Below are 6,322 nucleotides of genomic sequence, written 5' to 3' on the forward strand. Positions count from 1 at the left end.
GTCGTCTGTTTCTTGGTATTTCCCTCGTCTGTTCTGTTGTCTGTTCCGTCGTCTGTTTCGTCGTCTGTTTTGTCGTTTTTTCTCTCGTCTGTTCTGTTGTCTGTTCGGTCGTCGGTTTCGTGGTCGGTTCTGTCGTCTGTTTCGTCGTTTTTTCTCTCGTCTGTTCTGTTGTCTGTTCGGTCGTTGGTTTCGTGGTCGGTTCTGTCGTCTGTTTCGTCGTTTTTTCTCTCGTCTGTTCTGTTGTCTGTTCGGTCGTCTGTTTCGTGGTCGGTTCCATCGTCTATTTCGGTATCTGTTTCGTTGTCTGCTCCGTCGTTTGTTCCATCGTCTGTTCCGTCGTCTGTTCCGTCGTCTGTTCCTTCGTCTGCCCTTGGGACTGGTTTTCACTAGGGCAAAAACCCATCATCGCAAAAAAAATATGTATTAGGCCTAAAGTAGAGTTTGAAGATGACGTCATGAAGCGGGGAAAGTGAGTTTACACTAAATAGTAGGGCTTTGCGAGTAATCGGCCTTTTTTGAGGTTGGGTACTCGAACTCGACCTTAAATAAATTATTGGAGAATACTCTTCGATAACCGAATACCAAAAAAATTGCAAATTCGGGTATCCGATTACTCGAATAATCTGCTCTCTAAACTCATCGAGTATTTGTTTTTTCTATCCTCGTTGCTTCAAAGTTTAAAGAGGGGTTTTTACAACATTTTGGGGGCAATAAACGGTACCTACAAAGTGTTGAAACTGTGGTTTATTTTAATTAAAGTTACTATATATTCTTTTTAAATTTAATTTCATAATTACTTGAATAAAATTCGACTCTTTAAAAATATTACTCGAGGTTTTGTATAGTACCTCGACTCGAATAAGAGAAAATTTCCCCTTAATCAAGTACTCGATTACTCGACTCGACTTCAATATTACTCGATGAAAAAAAATTGATACTCGATAATCGACTCGATTGCCTAAAACCACTACTCGCACAGCCCTACTAAATATCGAATAAAAAACTTTAACCCACTGACTTTCGGAATCGACATATTTGGGGTAGAACTAGTGACGTTAAATTTTCTTACGCCTAACAATCATAGCTCCATATGGATCAACTTCAACTATAGTAAATAAACAATTTAAATTATCCCATCTACATTGATGTGAATAATGGAAAGGTTAGTCAGTTGGGATTATTCGTAGGAAAACAGTTCGTGCGCAATAAACAACGTCTACACAAAAAATATAAAGCCCCAGGAATGGAAGGTGTAGTGGAACTTTTGCTCCTCTCGTTTTTAAAGAGAGATCGGGTTGCGTTAAACGTTACCGGTTACTCTGATTTGCTTTGCCGGAAGTTTCTATAGCAACCAAAACACGCGGCCAATAATATCAATCCTTCAATTCCTGGGGCTTTATATTCTTTGGTCTACACTTCAACGCGTTTTCTAGCCTCTCTATTATCATATGTAACAAAATTACTCTTAAGTATGCCTTATATGTATTTTCTTTAATGAAATCTTGTTCACAGGATATGACGTAAGTTACTCACAAGGAGACGACCCGAGGTGTAACTCATCGATTTTGTTTAAATTCAGGGGGGTAGGGGAAGGGTTTAGTTTATGACTCAGTCTTCACGGGATTTTAGTTCTAGCTGGGGCCCGGCCGAAACAGTCTTCACGGGATTTTAGTTCTAGCTGGGGCCCGGCCGAAACAGTCTTCACGAGATTTTAGTTCTAGCTGGGGCCCGGCCGAAACAGTCTTCACGAGGTTTTAGTTCTAGCTGGGGCCCGGCCGAAACAGTCTTCACGAGATTTTAGTTCTAGCTGGGGCCCGGCCGAACCAGTCTTCACGGGATTTAAGTTCTAGCTGGGGCCCGGCCGAAACAGTCTTCACGAGGTTTTAGTTCTAGCTAAGGCCGGGCCGAAACAGTCTTCACGGGATTTTAGTTCTAGCTGGGGCCCGGCCGAAACAGTCTTCACGGGATTTTAGTTCTAGCTGGGGCCCGTCCGAAACAGTCTTCACGGGATTTTAGTTCTAGCTGGGGCCCGGCCGAAACAGTCTTCACGGGATTTTAGTTCTAGATGGGGCCCGGCCGAAACAGTCTTCACGGGATTTTAGTTCTAGCTGGGGCCCGTCCGAAACAGTCTTCACGGGATTTTAGTTCTAGCTGGGGCCCGGCCGAAACCGTCTTCACGGGGTTTTAGTTCTAGCTGGGGCCCGGCCGAAACAGTCTTCACGTGATTTTAGTTCTAGCTGGGGCCCGGCCGAAACAGTCTTCACGGGATTTTAGTTCTAGCTGGGGCCCGGCCGAAACAGTCTTCACGAGATTTTAGTTCTAGCTGGGGCCCGGCCGAAACAGTCTTCACGAGGTTTTAGTTCTAGCTGGGGCCCGGCCGAACCAGTCTTCACGAGATTTTAGTTCTAGCTGGGGCCCGGCCGAAACAGTCTTCACGGGATTTAAGTTCTAGCTGGGGCCCGGCCGAAACAGTCTTCACGAGGTTTTAGTTCTAGCTGGGGCCGGGCCGAAACAGTCTTCACGGGATTTTAGTTCTAGCTGGGGCCCGGCCGAAACAGTCTTCACGGGATTTTAGTTCTAGCTGGGGCCCGTCCGGAACAGTCTTCACGGGATTTTAGTTCTAGCTGGGGCCCGGCCGAAGGACGGGCTACCCAGCTAGTATATTATATTTCTCTATGTAAATTAACATGGCAAAATCGAAGATTCTAAGGGTCCCCCCTTATGAAATTATTCAAAATTTAAAAGATTTTTTTTTAAACAAGGGTGGTTAAATTTGGGTAAATATCTAATTTTGGGTAAATATCCCTTTTTTGGGTAAATGTCTAATTTTGGGTAAATGTCTATTATTGGGTAAATATCCCTTTTTTGGGTAAATGTCTAATTTTGGGTAAATGTCTATTATTGGGTAAATATCCATTTTTGGGTAAATGTCTATTTTTGGGTAAATATCCATTTTTGGGTAAATTTCCATTTTTGGGTAAATTTCCATTTTTGGGTAAATGTCCAATTTTGGGTAAATGTCCAATTTTGGGTAAATGTCCGATTTTGGGTAAATGCCCAATTTTGGGTAAATGTCCAATTTTGGGTAAATGTCCAATTTTGGGTAAATGTACTATTTTTTTGTAAATGTCCAATTTTGGGTAAATCTAAATTTGCTTTTAAATTTGGATAAATATTAAATTTGGGTATTTAAATTTGGATTTATAATTATTTTAATTTTGGTAAATATTTGAATTCAGGTAAATATTTGAATTCAGGTAAATATTTGAATTCAGGTAAATATTTGAATTCAGGTAAATATTTGAATTCAGGTAAATATTTGAATTGAGGTAAATATTTTAATTCAGGTAAATATTTTAATTCAGGTAAATATTTTAATTCAGGTAAATATTTTAATTCAGGTAAATATTTTAATTCAGGTAAATATTTTAATTCAGGTAAATATTTTAATTCAGGTAAATATTTTAATTCAGGTAAATATTTTAATTCAGGTAAATATTTTAATTCAGGTAAATATTTTAATTCAGGTAAATATTTGAATTCAGGTAAATATTTTAATTCAGGTAAATATTTTAATTCAGGTAAATATTTTAATTCAGGTAAATATTTTAATTCAGGTAAATATTTTAATTCAGGTAAATATTTTAATTCAGGTAAATATTTTAATTCAGGTAAATATTTTAATTCAGGTAAATATTTTAATTCAGGTAAATATTTTAATTCAGGTAAATATTTTAATTCAGGTAAATATTTTAATTCAGGTAAATATTTTAATTCAGGTAAATATTTTAATTCAGGTAAATATTTTAATTCAGGTAAATATTTTAATTCAGGTAAATATTTTAATTCAGGTAAATATTTTAATTCAGGTAAATATTTTAATTCAGGTAAATATTTTAATTCAGGTAAATATTTTAATTCAGGTAAATATTTTAATTCAGGTAAATATTTTAATTCAGGTAAATATTTTAATTCAGGTAAATATTTTAATTCAGGTAAATATTTTAATTCAGGTAAATATTTTAATTCAGGTAAATATTTTAATTCAGGTAAATATTTTAATTCAGGTAAATATTTTAATTCAGGTAAATATTTTAATTCAGGTAAATATTTTAATTCAGGTAAATATTTTAATTCAGGTAAATATTTTAATTCAGGTAAATATTTTAATTCAGGTAAATATTTTAATTCAGGTAAATATTTTAATTCAGGTAAATATTTTAATTCAGGTAAATATTTTAATTCAGGTAAATATTTTAATTCAGGTAAATATTTCAATTCAGGTAAATATTTTAATTCAGGTAAATATTTCAATTCAGGTAAATATTTTAATTCAGGTAAATATTTTAATTCAGGTAAATACTGAAATTGAATTTAGGTAAGAATTTAAATTCTGGTAAGTATTTAAATTTGAGTAAGTATTTAAAATTAGGTATTTAAATTTGGGTAAATATTTTAATTGGGGTAAATATCAGAATTCGGGTAAATATCTAAACTTTGGTGTAAACTTCTAAAATTGGGGTCATTCCACGACAAATCGACCAAATGTTTTGGAATTTCCCACCCTACCTTTCTAAATTTGGATAAAAATTAGTCTTAGGGTTATTCTGGTCTATAAAGCTGAATAAATTTGGGTAAAAATCTAAATTAAAATGGGTAAATTGGGTAAATTCATATGAGATGGGTAAATTGGGTAAATTCATATGAGATGTCTAAATTTTGGTAGATTGATCAGGTACTGTAAATTGGGTAAATTCATATCTAATGTCTAAATAAGATATTAACCCTAAATTAAAAAAATAACACTTACTTATTAAAGCGTTTCGAATTAAATAACCTGATAAAATTTCATCCAATTTACAGTACCTGATAAATCTACCCAAATTTAGATATTTGATATGAATATACCCAATTTACCCATTTGAATTTAGATTTTTACCCAAATTTATTCGGCTTTATCGCCCAGAATAACCCTTATGACTAATTTTTATCCAAGTCTAAAAAGGTAGGGTGGAAAATTCCAAAACATTTGGTCAATTTGTCGTGGAATAACCCCAAATTTAGATATTTACCCAAATTTAAATATTTACCCAAATTTAAATACTTACCCAAATTTAGATATTTACCCAAATTTAAATATTTACCCAAATTTAAATACTTACCCAAATTTAAATACTTACCTAAATTCAATTTAAATATTTACCTGAATTAAAATATTTACCCAAAATTAGACATTTACCCAAATTTAGATATTTACCCCAAAATGGACATTTACCCAAAAATAGACATTTATCCAAAATTAGACATTTACCCAAAATTGTACATTTACCCAAAATTAGACATTTACCCAAAATTGGACATTTACCCAAAATTGAACTTTTACCGAAAATTGGACATTTACCCAAAAATAGACATTTATCCAAAATTAGACATTTACCCAAAATTGTACATTTACCCAAAATTAGACATTTACCCAAAATTGGACATTTACCCAAAATTGAACTTTACCGAAAATTGGACATTTACCCAAAAATGGACATTTACCCAAAATTGTAAATTTACCCAAAATTGGACATTTATCCAAAAATAGACATTTACCCAAAATTAGACATTTACCCAAAATTAGAGATTTACCCAAATTTAACCACCCTTGTTTAAAAAGAATCTTTGAAATTTTGTAATGTTAATTTACATAGAGAAATATAATATTTAAGTTTTTTTTTTTTTTTTTTTGACATCCACCCATCGGTGTCGACCCAAGGCCTTAGACACCAGCACACAATAACTGATTAATCAGGGCGAGATATGTGTAACGGCCACGCCAACGGGGGGATACGTGGGGACAGGGGTGGGGACACTATAATATTTAAGTTGTCAAAAACGTTTACGGTTGCCGTGGTAAAACTAAAGCCCATCGCATTTTTTCCCTTTGGGGGTTTTTTAAGTTACATGAAGGTCTACTACTTAATCCCTGAATTTAAACAAAATCGATGAGTTACACCTCGGGTAGTCTCCTTGTCAGTGACGATAAACGCTTCAACTTTATTGACGCAGAATTCTTCGTGCAATGATCTCAGCTTTGGTTTCCATGGTAACCTTTTCAATTGAACAAGGAATATAAGAACTTTCCATTTATGGTCACTTAATAGTTCTTTTTATAAAGTCACGTGGCCCTCTTGTTTTAATGTGGCTCTTACGTCACAGGCTCTTACTTTCATAAGTCTACGAGCGCGCGCTACAAACGCCAGAGGAATATAGTTTTTTCTAGCGCGAATGAAGAACATATTCATAAACCTGTGTCTAGTGACGTAATAGCAACATA

Source organism: Leiobunum rupestre, chromosome 2 (genome assembly GCF_980474605.1).
Source record: "Leiobunum rupestre chromosome 2, qqLeiRupe1.1.hap1, whole genome shotgun sequence".
Lineage (NCBI taxonomy): Eukaryota > Metazoa > Arthropoda > Arachnida > Opiliones > Sclerosomatidae > Leiobunum > Leiobunum rupestre.